Below are 19,250 nucleotides of genomic sequence, written 5' to 3' on the forward strand. Positions count from 1 at the left end.
ATGAGATGATGTATACATGGAATGAAATGTAGAAGAGGGAAGTGGGGAACCTAACCTGAGTGCTATAAGGATTTTTAAAAATTAGTGTACTCACAATGGCTCCCTTCCTTCCTTTATGAACGAAGTAATTATGATAAATTCAAACATCAAATTAAAAAAAATGAGACAAAATAAATAAATGGTGTTTGATTATTTATTAATTAACATCACAACCACTGGCTATTCATTTGGGTCAAACCTAGATATATTCAGATCTTATACCAAATTATAATCCAGACAGACTATAGATATAAAGGTAAGTAAAGGAAGTCATAAAATTTGAAGGATATATAAGTATACACAAATAAGATAAATAAAGACCCTCAAATAATGGCAGCAAATTCAGAAATATTAAAGCAAAAGATGAATATATTATTTTATTGCATAAAAATAAAATTGCATATCAATGCCATCAACACTTCTTTGATATGCTACATAACTAATTATTAAATATTATTTTAACATATATAACTGGGACATATCCTTCAGTTATGCAACTATCATAGAAAGAGGAATACAGTCAGTGAAAACTTTAAAAAAAAAATCCAAAGGACAGGAATATTCAATTTGTAAATAAAATTAAATAACCAATAAACACTTGAAAAATTGCTCTATGTTATTAGCAATACATGAAATGTGAATTAAAGTAAATAAAGAACAAAACTTTGACTCATTATTTTGGCAAAGATATGGTAGACTGATAATATATCTTGACTTTGGTGCTATTAATGCCTCTTCCAGTCTCCAAGGATACCATACCAATTCCTACTTGTATTTGCTAGGTTTTGGTTTATTTTTCTTTGTGACATTAATTATATTTTAATTTCATTGGTGACTTTGAAGCAGCCACCAAGGACACTATTGTTTTTCTTTTCTTTTTTTTTTTTAACTTAGTTGACCCCGCCTATTGCAATTTGGCCATATAAAATACCAATCTTGTCTGTGGTGAAATTTTCAAGGGAATGCTCCCGTGTTAAGATTCTTGGGTCAGATACTCAACTCTTCATGAATCAAAGAGATTTCAGGGTTTTCCTTACACATTTGCTTTCTATCTGTTTAGCTACTTAGTTTATGTAAAATATTTCCTTTTCTAAGTTATTCTGATATATTGATTCATGATAAAAATGTAAGTGATAAGGATATCAAAATTGAGATAGCGTGTGCATGTACTTCCACGGACTGCTTGGAGTGTAAGTTCAATGAGAAAACATGATAAGAAATTATATCCATTTCATTATGAACATATTCTTGAATAATTGTGAGTTTCACTAAGAACCTATGTGGAGAAAACAAAAATTAAGCAGGAATGACAGACTAAAGTGTAAATATATTTTCATACTTTTCATTTCAATTATTTTTTCTTTTCTGAAATATGGATGAAATAATAACATTTACAATCATTTTCCTAAACTAATGTATTTTGTATTAATATTTTAAAAATATGTAATTATGTATTTATAGATGTATTTATATATTTAGTTACAATTAATAAGTAAATATATAGTTAATTTGGATAGTCCATAAGGATGAGAAATTCATTTCATTTCCAGAATGACATTTCATTTTTGAGAAATTTTATTTTATTTCATGGAAGCAAATGAAGTCTGTTTTATGTAATGATAAAGTAGGTGAGCAACAAAGTAAACAAATTTGAAGCACATACCTTGTGTCATCTACTGCCCCCACTGCCAATACACATGCACACACACATACACTCATACCCCGTATCATACACATAAACATATCTCCCCAACTCAAACGTTGGTCTGACATCTGACATCTCATGCATAAAATAACTCACTTGTTTAAGGTACATGATCTTTGAAGTACAAATATAGTAAGCACAAATCAGTAAGTTATACTTGCACAATTATTAGAAAGTTTCTGAGACAGGATTATGAAGTAAGTAGCTACCAGTACAAAAAGGTTGTTTACCATATTGCAATATTGTCCAAGATCAGCAGAGACCTTTACTAGAGGTAACAATAGCAAAGGAAGAAGAGATGAATGCTAGAAGGCAGATGGGATGCAGAGAATGATATGACTTGTTTTTTCAATTTGAGCTCTTGTAGGTACTACAAGTGTGAATCTGCAGGAGAGGATAGGATACCAGATCTTCGGTATTTGTGTGTGTGTGTGCTCATGTCCATGCATCAGTGCTGTTTCCTTCTCATAGTGTCTTTTTGTTTTGTTTTGTTTTTTTAAGAATAAAAATTATATTACATTTTATTTTATTTTTTTCCTCTTTGGTATCTTTCTTATGTAGATACTATCTGAGACGACTTTCTCAGAGAAGAAATTGGGGAGCAGGCTGTGGTTGGAACTAAATATCTAATCACAAAACATCCAAAAGGAAAGCAAGTTCCAGTCTAAATTGACTACAAACTAAGTAGTTAGCCTTCTACATTATCAGCAAAGTATATAATAGAGTCAGTCCTAGTAATATTTGAGATTTTTTAGCCAAACTTTTGAATAAATATAATATAGTAAAAATTATCATTTGTTCATATCTAGAACTTTTTAAAGCCCTAATTACCATACACTTAATTTTTATACTTAATTTTTTGCATAGTCTGTATTTGAAATAACCGAAGTAAAAAGCCCTGTGCAGTTGTGATGAGTAGAGCTGATGACATACCCATTGTTTGGAGTTATGTACCCCAGAAAAACATGTTTTAAACTTAATTCACTAATGTGGATGTGAACTCTTGTAATAGGACCCTCAATGAAGTTATTCCTAATAAGCTGTGGTCTAGCTGAATCAGGATGGGTCTTACACATATATTACTGAAGGCATTATAGGGAAGGTCATAGAGAGAGAGAAAGCCACAGGGGGAATCCAGAAGCTAGAATTCACAGAACCTGGAAGAGAAGGGAGAAGCCAGGGGAGGTTGTGAAGTGCATTGAAGTGTGACAGAAAAACCACGGACCAAAGGGGCTGGCAGTCTGCCCATAAAGTCAGTCTCCTGAGAGAAAACATCTCCTCAACAACACCTTGACTTTGGACCTCTAGCCTTAAAACCACGAGCCAATGAATTCCCATTGTTTAAGCCAACCCTTTGCACAGTATTTGCTTCAGCAGCCAGAAAACTGAAACACCCAGTCTGAGTGACTATTTCCTTCCTTTCACAAATTGTGACACTGAAGGATCATGGGAGCATGATGTAAACTCTTGTAATGAAGAAAATATCTTCAAAATGATTGCAATGCCTACTATAAAAATGCAAGAATAAAAAAATTTTGTTTGAATCTTGAAATATCAGTAAAGCAGTATCCTGATCATTGCCCATAAAGATTTATTATTTTTATTGATATAATTAGAAACAATTATATTCCAAGAAATGTCTTAATACCTGAGTATAATATTGAGAACAAGATAGCTGCTTATCAAAAGAATATCAATAATTTATCTAATAGGGGGAGACAGAACAATAAAGAAGCAATACAGCACAGCTGTAAAATAGGGAAGATGGATGTAGCTGTACCTTGGACATGTACATAGCCCCATATATCAGGACTTATTCTAGATGCATTGAGGAAAATGGATTAATAAAATAACGCAAAGCAGAGGCAAGAGGTCTAGTTAGAACATGAAAATTGCATTCCAAATATGAAGCAAAGGTAGAAGCATGTGAAATATAAAAGATGGACTTATTCATAGTATATTAAGCCTGCAGAATCTAAAGAGATTGCCCACTATCCAGATGTGGGAACAAGGTAGAAAAAGGCCTGGGAGAAATCTAGGCTTTTTTAGTTTTGGCAAGAAGATTGAAATTAATGAACTGTCAAGACCTGTGGTAGTGGAATAGTAGATAAGGCAGTCAGATTTCAGCAGTCTGAGTAAATAAAGAAAAGGGAAAGGAGTAAGGAACACAAGTGTGGTCTTCACAGACACTGGAGAAAATATGCATAGGTAGTGACTAGGAGAATTTTAAAAATCTATTTAAATGGCATGGCTCCTGAAATAAAGTGATTGAGTGGACCTTAATCTGAGTTACATGAAATAAATAAAACTTGCAATAAACCTTTCCTCATTAAACCATATTGGTTGTTGTAGTGGTTTGAAGCTGTATGTATTCCAATAAAACATGCTCCAAAATTGAATCCATTCCTGTGATATAAACCCATTATAAGTAGAACCTTTTGATGAGGCTACTTCAAATAAGGAGTGACTTACCTCGATCAGAACAGACCTTAATCTTCTTAGTGGAGATCCTTATAAAGAGAATGAATACAGTGAGAGAGAAAGCCACTGAAGCAAGAAATTATAATTGATGATACCAGGAAGAAAAGGGAGAGAGCAGCAGATACCACCACATACCTTACCAAGTGCAGAGAACTAAGGATCACTGGCAGCCAGTCTTCAGAAAGAAAGCATTGCTTTCATGATGCCTTGATTTGGACATTCTCCTGGACTCTAACCATAGGTGAATACATTCCTGTTGTTCAAGCTGAATCACTTCATGATATTGTCTTTAAGAATCCTAGGAAACCGAAATAGTAGTCATCCAAAAGGATTTTGTGCATTAAACATTAGTAAAATGTATAGAAATATGGATTTGGTCAGGAAAATGTCCAAATTCAAGGGTTTGGCATTTTCTTAACTATTACATTTTACCAAAGTATTACATAAAGATGGAAAAGTGAACAATTCACAGGAGCATAGCTCTATGTATGGAAATAGAACATTAGCAGCATCATATAAGCCCCATAGACCTATTCCCTACACTCACATTTCAACCTGTATATAGTCACTATCCTGATTTCTAAAATCATGAAACAGTTTTGCTTATTTCTGAGTCTTATGTGAATGGAATCATACTTCATATATTCTTCTGTGTCTGGCTTCTTTCATTCGAAATGATGTTTACAATAATGCACCATTTTGTTGTTGCATGTAGAGTGTCATTTTTTTTTCTTTCTTGTCATATACTTCCATATTTTGAATATATCACATTTCAAATATTGATCCTAACACGTGCTATTTTGGTGTTTCAAGTTTTTGTATTCTTGAGACAAATGTTGCAATGAACTGTCTTAAACATATATTTTTTTCTATATGTACGTATAAATTTTATTGGATAAGTTCCTGTGCAGTAAAAATCTCCTATTTCATAAGGTATTTGGATATTTAACATAATAGATGTTGGAAAAGTTTTCATGGTGCTTAGAGGAATGTACATCCCAATTTATAAGATATTAAAAAACTACTTAACCCACATTCTTAAAAATGTCTGTTATGCTCCATCCATTTACGGTGGTTGTGAATTTATTTCCTATTCTCTGATTACTAAAATGATTGCATTCTCATATGTGCATTGGCCTTTTAAACATCTCTTTTGTGAAGCATCTGCTCAAGACATTTGTCCATTTTTCTCTAGATTAGATTTTGTTTCCTTACTGACTTGTAGTACAATTTATAGCTCGTGGTTGAGAGCCCTCAACCACTATTGCAAATATCTTCTTCCAATCCATGACTTATATTTTTAAACTACACTTTTTTAAAGTATAAATTACATGCAATGAAATACTTATATTTTAAGTGATGAATTTTGACAAAATATATGAATAAATCTTTATTACAGCTACTGCAGTCAAGATGAATAATTGATATCATGTAAATATGTTCTGTTGTGCCCTTTCATATTTAACCCCCAGGAAAAACACTGAACTTCTCCCAGAATAGATGTGATTTGTTTTTATTTAGAGGTCTGTATAAATGAAATCATATATTATATTTTCTCAGCAAATGTTTTTGGCACACTTTTAAAAATTTCATCCATGTTTTTGTATACATCAAATCATCATTCTTTCTACTGATATGTAGTATTTTATAATATAAATAGAATACTATTTGAGTAGTCATTTACCTCTTAATATTTACTTGGATTGCATTCAAAATTTGGTTATTATGCATAGAGTGGCAATTAAGAAGAATTTCTGTGAAGATATACTTTCATTACTTTTGGATAATTTCAGGTGAATTTGCATGTAATACATTTTTAGTTTTATAGGAGACTACAAACTGCTTTACAAAGTGTTTCATCACTTTATATTATCACTAGTAACATATGAAAATGCCATTTCACTCACATGTCCATCTAGGCTTACTTTTTTTGACCCTTTCAAGTTTGATTCTAATTAGTGTTTAGTAGTGTCAGATGTTGAATTAGTTTGCATTTCCCTGATAATTGACGATATTGAGCATTTTTTCAGGTGCACATTGATCATCCATGTACTTTTTTAAGTTTCTGTTCCAATTTTTCACCATATTTAATTAGGCTGTTTGTCTTTTTAGTAGTGAATTTTGCATGTATTTATGTGTGCATATTGTACTAGATATATGATCTTTGTCAAATACATATTTTATCAATATCTTCTTCCTATTATGTGATTTTACTTTTCATATTCCTAATAGCATCTTTTGATGAGGAGAGGGTTTTAATTAGGTCTATGAAAATTTAAATTTATTTTCTGTTTGGTTCAACATTTTTCAATATGTATTTCTTATTGTACCAACACCACTTGTGGAGAACACTTTCCTTTTCCCCTTGCTTACCAACAGTTAATCTATTTCAGTAATTTCATACTATTCCAATGCATGATATGTTTATCCTTATTTTAATACCACACCTTCCTGATTAATGTACCTTTAGTAAGTCCCAAATGAGTTACTGTGAGTCTTCCAACTTTATTCTTATATTTAAAAAATGTTTTGGATATCCCAGGTCCTTTACAATTGTATATAAATTTTAGAATCAACATATTGATTCCTCTGAATTTATAATGTGTGGAAAAATAACAGCAAGTTTGAAACATCCAATTTTTGAACATTATGTGTCTCTCTCTTTTTTAAGATCTTTATTTAATTTTTCACATCAGTCTTTTTCAGTTCTGCTTTTTTGTCTTTTCTATTTATTTAATTTTTGCCTACATATTCCATGTTCAAATTATGTTGTAAATTATATTTTTATGGAAGCTTCAATTTCTTATTGCTGGTATATATAAATACAAAATTTAATATTGACTTGTATCATGTGTCTTTGTGAAACTCATTTATTAGTTCCAGTAGATGTTTTGTAGATCACTAAGACTTCTTTCAATACATAATTGTGCCATCCACAAAGGAAGACAATCTTACTTCTTTATTTCCAATTGATGTGTCTTCTTTTATTCCTTTCATTATTATATGGGATAAACCCAGCAGTTTTAAAATGAAGTGGGGATCCTTGCCTTCCATTTTATGGGAAGTTTCAGGTTTTTCTCATTACATGTACTCACAATAGTTTGTTTAGAAGGTGACCTTTATCAGACTGAGGAAATTTTCTTCAGCTCCCAATTTACTGAGAGTTTTTACATGTATGGGTACTGAATTTTGTTAAAGAATTTTTTTCTGAAATTGTTGTGATGACTACATAGATTCTCTTTTTTTCTGTTATTCTGGTGAATACAATGATTAATTTTCAAATATTAAACCAACTTTGCATTCCTAGATAAAAATGACTCTGTCATGCTGTATATTATTTCATTGTTGATTTGATCTATGAATTGTTTTAGTCAGGGTTTTTTTAAAATCTATGTTCATTAAAGGTTTAAGTTAATAGTTTTCTTTCAATATTGTTTTGTTTTTATATTAAGGTAATGCTGACCTCATAAAAGGAATTGAAGAGTATTCCTACATCTTTTGCTTTCTGAGAAATTTAAGTAGTATTTTTTAAAACAAAATATTATATTAAGGATTCTTTAAAATAAAGCATAATATCTAGTAGTAAATAACTCTAATGATTTTTATGCCCTTCAAATACAACCTCTTATTTTGGTCTTTTATTTTTAATATAAAATTTACAATGGCTTGCCAGTCTTCTCTCCAATCTTCTAAGATTTTATTTAAGATTTTACCAAATGTTTAAATCAATTATGGGACAGTCAGCTACCATACTAAATTGTGTTTTCCAATCCATGAATTAAGCGAAACCTTCACTTGTTTATTATCAATTCTGTTTAATATTTTATTTATTAAGGGCACAAAATTTTTAATTAAATTTGTTTCTCTGAGTTTTGATTATTAAGTAGATGGTATTTAAACTTGTATCAACTTAGCATTTTTATTTTTATTATAATGCAGTAAATTTACCTTTTCTTGTTGCAAAGTTGAATAAATATTAAAACAGGTAGGTTTGTGTAATCACTATCAATTCAATTAACAGTTGCCTAAAAATCTCCATTACACCACCCCTTTTCAGACATGACTTCCCCTAACCCAATCCCTAACAACCAAAGATCTGTTCTAAATTATTATTGATTTATTTTTTTCTCTTTTTGAGAATGTCACAAAAATGGAGACAAAGCTGTTATCGTTTGAGAATGGATGTTTTCAATCAGGGAAATAACTTGAATAATACTTCCAACTTGCAGTTTATATCAATAGTTCATTCTGAATTTTGCTGGATATTAATTCACTGTATGCACATACCGCAGAACATTTATCCACATTAGTAATCTCCACTATTTGGAAATTATTAATAGATCTGATATAAACATTTGTTTGGAGATTTTTGTGTGAACATGTTTTCATTTTTCTTGAGCAAACCCTTAGATTGTTTTAGTTTGCTTCAGCTGCTATCCCAAATACCACATAATGGATTGGCTTAAACATTGGGAATCTTTGGCTCATAGTTTAAGGGTAGGAGAACTCAAAAATCTAGATATCAGCTAGACTTGCTTTGTAGCATTTTGGAGCTGGCTGCAGGCAATTCTTAGGGTTCCTTGGAGTTTCCATCACATGGTGATGTCTTCTTTTTATTCTAGGTTCCTGCTGACCCACAGGTTCCAGCTTTCTTCCTGTGGCATGTGCTGTATAGGCCTCCAATAATATGAATGAAGTCAACACTCATTCAGTTAAGCCAAACCTTAAACAAAAATAACATATTCAAGAAGTTCTATTTACAATCACTTTCAACTGTTAGAAAGGAGGATGAAAATTAAGAATGAGTTGAAATTAGGGAATATAATTCAATCTGCTACAGAGATGTAATTGCCTGGAGTATATAGTAACATTATGCTTAACATTACCTGACTCTTTATAAGAAGTCCTGTGTAGTACATTATATTATAGATTCCCACCATTAATGCAAGAGTGCTGCACGTGCTCCACATATTTGTCAGCACTTGCTATTGTCATTGATTTTTTTTTGCCATTTTAACAAATGTGTATTTATGTATCATGATGGTTTTAATTTGTATTTCCCTGATAGCTAATATGGTGTTGAACATACTTTTATGTGCTTAACTGCCTTTCATATTTTCCACTTTGGTAAAGTGTAGATTTAAGTAATTTAATATTTTTTAATCGTATTAATAGTATTTTTATTATTAAATTGAGTTTTGATGTTCTTTAGATAATCTGGATAAAAATTATTTGTAGGATATGTTATTTTCAAATGATGTTTCTAAGGCAGTAGCTTGTCTTCTTATTCTTTTAACAATGCCTTATACAGTGTTTAGCTTTTAATTTTGATGAAGTCTTACTTATCATTTTCTAAGAAAACTTTGACTAACCCCAGGTTTTTGAAGACGTCTTCCTGTACTTTGTTCTAAATTTACATAATTTTGCATTTTAAGTTTAGATATGATAAATTTTGAAATGTGAAATTTAGGTCAAAGTTATTTTTTCTTTTGGATGTTCAATCATTCCAAAATCATTTACAGAAAAGATTATTCATTATCCATCGATTATCCTTTGAAACATTGCCCCCAAAATTAATTGATATTGCTTACATGTGTTTATTTCTGAACTTCCCATTCTCTTATATTGTTCTACATGTATTTTCTTTGCCATTAACATGCACTTCTTGGTTATTGTAGATTTTTTTGTAAGTCTTAAAATCAATTTTTCAAAATTGTTTTGCATGTATCAGTTCCATGGTCTTACCACATAAATTTTAGAATCAGTTTGTTCATATAAACAATAAAGAAAGACCCACTTAAATTTTTATCAAAATTGTGTTAAATCTGTAGATAATTTTGGAGATAACTGGCATCTTTACTAGGCTGAGTTTTACAATCCATGGACACTTTATGTAAGTCTTCTTTGATTTCTTTCATTGATATTTTGTAGTTTTAAGCATACAAATTCAATTAAGCTCATCACTAAATATTTAATTTTTTTTTCTGGAGCTATTATGAATGGTTTCTGTTTTTAATTTCTGTTTCCAACCTTTCATTGCTAGTGTATAGGAATATGGGTGATATTTTGGTATTCACTAGTGGACTCTGTCTTTCCTATTATTACTTATTACACTAAGGCTTTTTGGTAGTGCCCTTTGGATTATACATAAACAAGCATGTCATCATCACATACATCACATAAGGACAGTTTTATTTCTTCCTTAACAATCTTTGTGCCTTTTATTTCCTTGCCTTGACTTATTGCAATAAGACTTCTAGGATAGTGGATTAAATTTATGAGAATGGCCATACTTAACTTATTCCCAGTCCATGGGGTAAAACATCCAGCTTTTCACTATTAAGTATGATGTTAGCTGTAAGGTATTTTATCAAAATGAAGAGGTTCCCCTGTGTTCCCCTGTATTCTTTTATCCTGAATGCACATGGAATTTTGACAAATACTTTTTATATATCACTTATGATAAAGTGCATGTGTGTTTGTGTTTACTTTACATGATTAATGTGGAAGATTACATTTTTTTTTTTATTGAACGAACCTTACACTCTAAGTATAAATTCCACTTGATGGTGATGCATTATGCTTTTCATATAAGGGGTTTGTTTTGTTAATATTTTAATATTATATCTATATTAATTAGAATTATTCATGTCTAGTTTCTTTTCTTGTGCTGTCATTTTCATGTTTCCGTATCTGAGTAATGCTGCCTCTATAAAATAAGGTGGCAAGAGTTCCCTATTCTTATATTTTCTTGAAGATATTGTGCAGAATTAATGATGATTCATTGTAAATGTCTAGACCTGTTATTTTCTTTAGAGTGTTTTCAAGTATAAACTCAATTTCTTTAATAGTTAATAGACAATTCAGACTATCTATTTCCCCTTAGATGTTTTTGGTAGTTTGTGGTTTTTGGTAAGTTGGTCCATTTCATCTAAGTTGTCAAATATATTTGTGTACACTTGTTCTTAGTATCCCCTTACTAGTTTTTAAGAACTTTGGTCATATACCCTCTCTCAGTCCTGATATTTCTATTCTGTGTCTTTACTTTCTGCTGGTGTGTTGTTTTATTTTGATTTTTGTCATCTGCAGAGCGGTTTATCAATTGCATTGATCTGTTTAAAGAAACAACTTTTTATTTCATTGTCTTTTCTCTATTACTATTTTTTATTTAGTCAATTTTTGGTCTTTATCTTGGTTTTCTTTTGCATGCCATGATTTTATTTCTCTCTTCGTGTCTGGCTTTTTACGGTTAAGGGTTTCAAATTTTGAGATCTTCCTGTTTTTCAAATGTAAACATTTTATATTAAAATTTTCCCTCTCAGCACTGCCTTAGCTGTATACCAAATACTTTGATACGTCAGATTTTCATTGACATTCAGTTCAATGATATGTTTTTTAAAACCCTATATGATTTGGTCTTTGATCCATATATTATTTAGAAATTTGTTATTTAATTTCTAAGTGTTTGGATATTTTCTTGTTGTTTATCTGTTATTGATTTCTATTTTGATTCCATTATGGTCAGAAAACATCTTCTGTATGATTTTAATTATTTAAAAATTTTTAAGGTTTGTTTTGTGATCCAAGATATAGCTTATCTTATTAAATCTCCCATGTACACATGAAAAAAAATCTTTCTTTGTTGTTGGGAGGATGATTCTATAAATGTCAATTATATCTAATTGATTGGAGCACTGTATATTTCTTTTATACCATTATGTATCCAGTCAACTAGTTCTATCAATTAGTAATAGAAAAGTACTGAAGCCACCTATGAATATTGCAGATTTATCTTTCTTATTTCATTTGTCAGTTTTTCTTCACATATTTTGATGCACCGGTTTTGAAACTTTATATCCTCTTGTTGAACTGACTCATTTATCACTACATAGTTTTATTTTTTATGCCTGCCAATTTTATTTAATCTGCAATCTACTTTGCTGATATTGATACAGGCACTCAAGCCTCCTTTTAATGATTTTGTACTTGGTATTTCTCTTCCTATTCTTTCAATCTTAACTGATCAATATCAATATATTAGAATTGAATGTCTTGTATATAGCATCAAGATGGACCTGGACCATGTTTTCTTTAATCCATTCCTATAATTTCTTTATTTTAATTGGCTTGCTTTTATAATTCTACTTATTTAAATTTGAATTTAAGTCTCATTTGAATAATATTATTTATTATTTCTGTTGTTCATTACCCTGCTTCTACTTTCCTGTCTTCAACTGAACAATTTTTAGTGTTCTATTGTAAATTTTTTCTTGATCTGTCTTAAACATTTATTAAATGTTTTGTGTATATGTCTGGGTGTGTTCTAGGAATAGAGAATATACACCTGACACTTCATAGACTACTTAGTTACAATATTTTATTCCTTGAGATATAATGTAGAAACCTTGATACTTTATAAGACCCTTTACCTTCCTCCTTTATATTTTGCATATGATCTGTATTATGCTATCTGCATTGAAAACTCTATCGATAACATTATAGGTTTTGCTTTCAACTAAGTGTTTTAAGAAACAATTTGTTTAGAATTGTGTGTTTTTTTCCTTTCATTTTTACATATTTGATAGAAACCACCAGTTAGGCCACCTGGGCCTGGAGTTCACATTATGGAATATGTTAAATAAACATTTGTTTTCTTACATAGAAATAAGGCTGTATAGTTTAGATACTGCATCTTGAATGTTCTTTGATAAATTTTTATAATTCAAAGACTATTCCATTTTTGAAATATTTTTAAATGTTTGTATTTTTAAAATAGATGAATAATCTGTGGTCATTTCTTTGATTACTGATATTGATTATTTTTGTTCTCCCATCTATTTCCTAAGTTTGGCAATACAGTTATCCATGCTATTTATCTCTTCTATGCCTCATCTTTTGATTTCACTAATAGTCTCTCTTATTTTTCTGTTTTCTATTTCATTGTTATTATTTCCTTTCTCCTATTTAGTTTGCATTTGCTTGTCCCTGATTTTTGTTTTCTTTGGTTGGAGATTGGTAATTGATTTGGGAAGTTTTTCTTTTTCTCGAGAGGATTTTTAGTTTTATAAATTCCCCTTAAAGTACTAGATTTAGCTGCATTCCACAAGCCGTATTCCACAAGTTTTTATGTCATGTTTTCACTTTTATTTTTCCTTGCACTTTTATCCTTTGTTCATTTTGAAACTCTGATAAGAAGAATATAATTGTTGAGGAATTATTGTCCTTTTAAGAATATGACTTTCATCGTTATGATTTGACTCTCTTTATCCTTGGAAATAACCTTTGCTCTGATATTATTATTTTTTAGGATTGAACCTGGGACTTCATAAGTGTAAAGCAAGTACTAAACCACTAAGCTATACCTACACTGCTCCATCTGATATCTTTTGGTCTGATATTAACATAGCCACTATGGCCTTCTTTGATTAGTATTAGCATGATTTTTTTATCCTTTTCTTTCAATGAACTTCTGTCTTTATATTTAAAATGAGTTTTTTTGTTTTATTGGTATTTTTCATTTTTTCCTTTCTGTTTTGTTTTTGTAGTGACATATAACTGAGTCTTACCTTTCATCTAAAATAACAATCTCTGAACTTGAATGGAATCATTTGGACCATTTTCTATTCATGAATTCTGTTTTTTCATCCTTACATTTCTCCATTTTTCCTGTTTTTCAATCTTCTTTTGGATTAATTATAAGTTTCTAATTTGTCCCTTATTTTTTAAAGCACTCACACCACCAACAGCAGAATAAATGTACTTTTCAAATGCTTATAGATCATTTACCAAGATAAACCACATTCTTGGAACCCATGGGGCAGATGGATGGGACTATCATGTGATAGATTAGATGTGTGTGGGTGTGGGTGTGTGCATAATCTTATCACAAATTACCTTCAAGTAATTTCATATCACTTCAACTATGGTATGATGATATTACCACAGTGCACTTCCATTTCCCACGTATGTTTATAATATCAACTAAATGTCATACACTCCATAATGATTTCTATTATTTTTAATTCAAGCAGTCAATTATCTTTTGAAGTGAAATTTTTAAATGTATTATACATCTAAACACTTATTTAACTTGTCCAATGCCTTACATTCATTTGTGTAGAGTGAAATTTCCATCATATTTTATTCCCTTTTCCATTAAGGACTTCTGTTAATGTTTCTTTAATACAAATCTGTTGGTGATGTGTTCATTCAATTTAGGTTGGTGTAAGACAGACTGTATTTAGTCTTTATTTCTTAATGTTACTTTCTAGGAGGGCAAAATTCTAGTTGAGTGTTTTAGGCTTTTTGTTCAGTACTTGAAAGATTCTTTACCATCATCTGACATCCACTACTTCAGAAGATAATTCTACTATCATTAATATCTATTTTCCTCTTTTCAGAATGTTTATTTTTTCATAAACTACTTATAAAATTTTCCATTTATAGTATGGTTTCTACAATTTAGTAATGCTTTGTCTTGGAACAGAGGTTTTTTTTATCTTTTGTGCTATGGGTTTGTAGAGTTTTGTGATTATAGGGTTTTTTAGTGTTCAATGAATCTTTAAAATTTAAAGCTATTATTCTTACAAATATTTTTCTCTTCTAACTTCTCTCCTCTTTCTTTAGTGACACCAATTACATATATTGGACTTTTCAGAATTTTCCCAGAGCACACTGATGATCTGTTCATTTTTTTTTTTTTTTTTGTCCTCTTTTTTGGGTAGTTTCTATTGCCATGTCTTACTGTCACTATTCTTTCCTTCTGCCATGTTTAAGTTGCTTTTGATCTTAATGTAGTTTTCTTCTCAGAAATTGGATTTTTCAACTTTAAAAATTTAATTTAGTTCTTTCTATCTGCTGTATCTCACTTAACATACTCAAATTTTCTCTATCTTCCGAGTGTGTGGAATAGAGTTAATAAAATGATTTTAATGTGTTTATCATCTACTTCTTTCATCTATTCTTTTTCTGGATCTATTGTTATACATGAATATGCTTTTTTATTATGAATTGTCTGTTTCTTTTCATATGTGACAATTTTCTATTGGATTTCAGACATAATTAATTTTTTGTGCTGGATATTTGTGTGTGTGTGCATGTGTTTATAATTCTTTATACCTGTATTCTGTAATCTGGAAACAGTTTGATTTTTTTTTAGTTTTGTCTTTTGCCCTTGTTAGATGGAACCAAAACAGGTAATTTTAGTCTAGGGATAATTTTGCTAAACCACTAAGGTAATAACCTTCTGTGTATTCTACTGAATTCCCCTTGAATTACAAAGTATTCCACTCAAGCTGGTGGAAAAAGTAACTATTCTTGCCAATATGAAGGAATTATTCTGTCTGGTATTTTGGGCCAGTCCTTTTCCCAGCCCCATTTGGTTTCCTTACAGGCAGTCATTGATCAATATTGAGTTGAAGAACTGAGGTTTCCCCTTTGAATATCTCCAGGGTTCACCATTCTCACTCCCTCTCTTTCTCTCTCCCTTTCTTCCTGTAGCTTTCTCCTTTCTAATACTCAGCTTTGTGAGCTCTAGCTGCCTTGGCTTCCCCAAATTCTTAGCTTTGTCCTCTCCACTCTGGAAGACCCCTAGGCTTCTCCTCAGTGCTACTTCACTGTGCTTCAGGTAGAAAACTCCCTCTGGTCAGTGAGCTGATAATTGTAAGTTTTACCTTATTTGCTTCCCTCTCTCAAAGATAGTTTACCTTTACTACCTGATGCCTGATGTCGGATACCTAAAAATTGTTGTTCACTGTATCTTTTATCTTTAAAAAAATCAGTTTCAGGTGTGAAAGTAAATCAAGATATACTTATTTTACTTTGGCTGAACATGAACATTCCTTTGCCACTATTTCCTTAAATATTGGATTTTCTTTCATTCTCTCTCCCTTCTCTCAGTGCTCCAATTAAATATTTGTTTGAATTTTTACTGTATCCCATATGGCAATCATGTTTTATCTGTATTTTCCATCTATTTATCTCTTTGTGCTTTAGTCTGGATGCTTAATTTTGATGTATCTGTCAGTTCCTTTATTTTTCTTCAGCTGTATCTAATCTGCTCTTTTAGTTATTAAATTTGTAATTTTGTCTTCAATATATTTTCAGTTTGAAATTTGCATTTGTTTTTTGGCTTACAGTTTGTTGAAATTCTTACTTTTAGGTAATGTCTCTTTTATGTTTGTTTTTGTTTTATTTTTCAGCATGTAGTCATGTGTCCTCCAAAGACATATTTAATTTTATCCTCTGTAATGTATTGTATTAGTCAGCTAAAGAGTGCTGATGCAAAATACCAGAAATTAGTTAGTTTTTATATAGGGCATTTATTTGGGGTAGGAGCTTACAGATACCAGGCCATAAAGCATAAAAGTTACTACCCTCACCAAAGTCTATTTTCACATGTTGGAGCAATATGACTGCCAATGTCTGTAAGGGTTCAGGCTTCCTGGGTTCCTCCCTTCCAGGGTCTTGCTGCTCTCTGGGTTCAAGGTTCCTTTCTTCCTGGGGCTTGCTTCTCTTTCCTCTGTGTGCTTACTTCCCGGGGTACCAGTTCAGACTTCAGCATCAAATTCTAACATCAAAACTCCAACATTTAGAACCCTTAACTCTGTCCTTTACCAGGCCTTTTATCTGTGAGCCCCACCCATTGGTTCCCTGCTTTACATAATTTGCATAATTACTTAATCAAGTAAAGCTATGAATCTGATAAATCTAATATGCCCAGAGGAAAAGATTGGTTTAAAACTTATTCCAGTATTTCTTTTTGTAATTCATCAATAATATCAGACTGCTACATGTATATTGAAAAATCTTAGGGATAATTTGAATCACTTAATGAAGAGTATTCTTCATAATGATACTTTCCTTTGTTCAGGGAGACGTTTAGGCCATATCACTTAAATCCAATCAGAAAGTGAGCTAATTAAAATAGAGCTTCAGTTTTTTGAGAGATGATTTAAATCTAGTCCATCATAACTTCTAAAATATAGTCCTTAGCAATCTCAGTGTAAAGGGTATGATGCCTTCCAATTACTGTCTTCCTTGGTTGAATTTGAACTCCAACTCCATTTTGTTTGCCATCCCAAAGCCATGAAAATTACAGAGGATATATTCAACGTCTCTGATGAAAAATAGCAAATAACTCAATGAGAAATATAGTGTCAAATATCATGTTCACCTCTCTGAGTAACTTGTTTTCACAAGTCCTCACTGCTTTATAGCCTTTAAATACCTTTGGTGAGATGAGTTTTTATTTAGTGGCTTGTTAGTTTTTGTTATTTTTTTTCCAGATTTTCCATTTGCTTTTGGTCTGAGGGTTAGATAGCACATTCATAGGAGAAATTTTCAAGATACTTAAAATATCAAAGAAGTAAAAAATGTGATAATTAAATTTGTTAAAGAAGAAAGAACACATTTTATAAGCAATAGATAAAACATATAACAGCTATTAAGGGTTCTTCATAAAGAGAAAGTAATAAAAGCACAAAATTCTTTCCAATGGAATCCATTTAAAATAAGATTATTGATCACTGAGCCTATAATAAATAAGAAAAATGGGTCATTTGGTATTTCTCCCTTCTGGTATAGTAAATATTTTCTGATAACTGAGAAGAGTTCAGATATACTTTATTTCTGATATTTTGTATGCAGACTACCTAAATCACCAAAGATAGCAATGAGAAATCAAACAGCAATAACCACATTCATCTTGCTGGGATTTATAGTTGAGTCACAGCTGCAAGTTCTGGTTTTATCTTTTTATTTCTCTTCTACATGCTGAGTGTAACTGGAAACCTGACAATTCTCATTCTCACCTTCACAGATTCTCATCTTAAAACACCAATGTATTTTTTTCTTCAAAACTTCTCTTTCTTAGAAATCTCCTTCACAATGGTCTATATTCCCAGGTAACTATAGAGTTTATCAACTGGAGACTATACCATTACTTATAATTCCTGTGCCAGTCAAATATTTTTTATTGGACTCTTTGGGGGCACAAAGTTTTTCCTCCTGTCTGCTATGTCCTATGACTACTAGGTGGCCATCTGTAAATCTGTTCATTACATGACCATCATGAACAGTGGCATCTGTACCATCTTTGTCCTCTGCTCCTGTATCTCTGGGTTCATGATCAGCATCACGCCACTCAATATGGGCCTCCAACTGGAATTCTGTGACTTCCTTACCATTGATCATTTTGGCTGTGATGCAGCTTCTCTTTTTAAGATCTCAAGCTCAGATACATGGTTCAAAGAGCGAACGGTTATAATCTGTGCAGTACTTATATTCATTATCACACTAATAGGTGTGATTCTTTCCTACATATATATTGTCAAGATGATTCTAATATTCCTCTCTTCTCAACAAAGAAAAAAAGGTTTTACCACCTGTTCTTCTCACATGATTGTCATTTCCATCACTTATGGCAGCTGCATTTTCATCTATATAAACCTTTAGCCAAAGAAGAGGTAGACATCAATAAAAGTGTATCTGTGCTCATTACATCTGTTGCCCCTTTGTTGAACCCTTTCATTTATACTTAGAGGAGTAAACAAGTGAAATAAGCTTTCAGTGACACAATCAAAAGAACTGCATTTCACACATACAAGTAATAGTAGGCTAACTTCAAGCAAAAAACTGAAAGAATAGTTCTTCACATTTCTTCCGATGTCCTAACTAGTTCAGTCAGGCTGACCTTCCCATGGTCCTTTGAATCTTGATTTTTTAATCTATTCTGATGAAGTCATTCTATTCTTTCTCCTCTCTAATCTCAGTCAGCATTCTTTCTATCATTAAGAGAAGATAAGAATAGACTTCCAGGAAATAAAACCTTCCCAAATCTCTCATTCAGTTTTTCCAGCACTATTCAAAAAGAATAGATATTTTGGAGCAAGAGCATTTCTAGACTTCAACTTAAAATGTGACAATGCTGGGAGAAACACTTGAAATACATGAAGAAATATTTCATCCTTCTTTTAAGATATTGGTAGACAAACTTTAACATAACAAAACAGGCATATTATGTACA

At 31.2% G+C, this 19,250-nt stretch overlaps 1 pseudogene; it reads right to left on the minus strand.

Annotated features, from left to right (window-relative positions):
* Positions 1–18,418, minus strand: part of LOC105746825 (olfactory receptor 6C70-like) — a 66,538-nt pseudogene extending 48,120 nt beyond the window's left edge.
* Positions 18,419–19,250: the final 832 nt, after the last annotated feature.

Source organism: Dasypus novemcinctus, chromosome 12 (assembly GCF_030445035.2).
Source record: "Dasypus novemcinctus isolate mDasNov1 chromosome 12, mDasNov1.1.hap2, whole genome shotgun sequence".
NCBI classification, from domain to species: domain Eukaryota; kingdom Metazoa; phylum Chordata; class Mammalia; order Cingulata; family Dasypodidae; genus Dasypus; species Dasypus novemcinctus.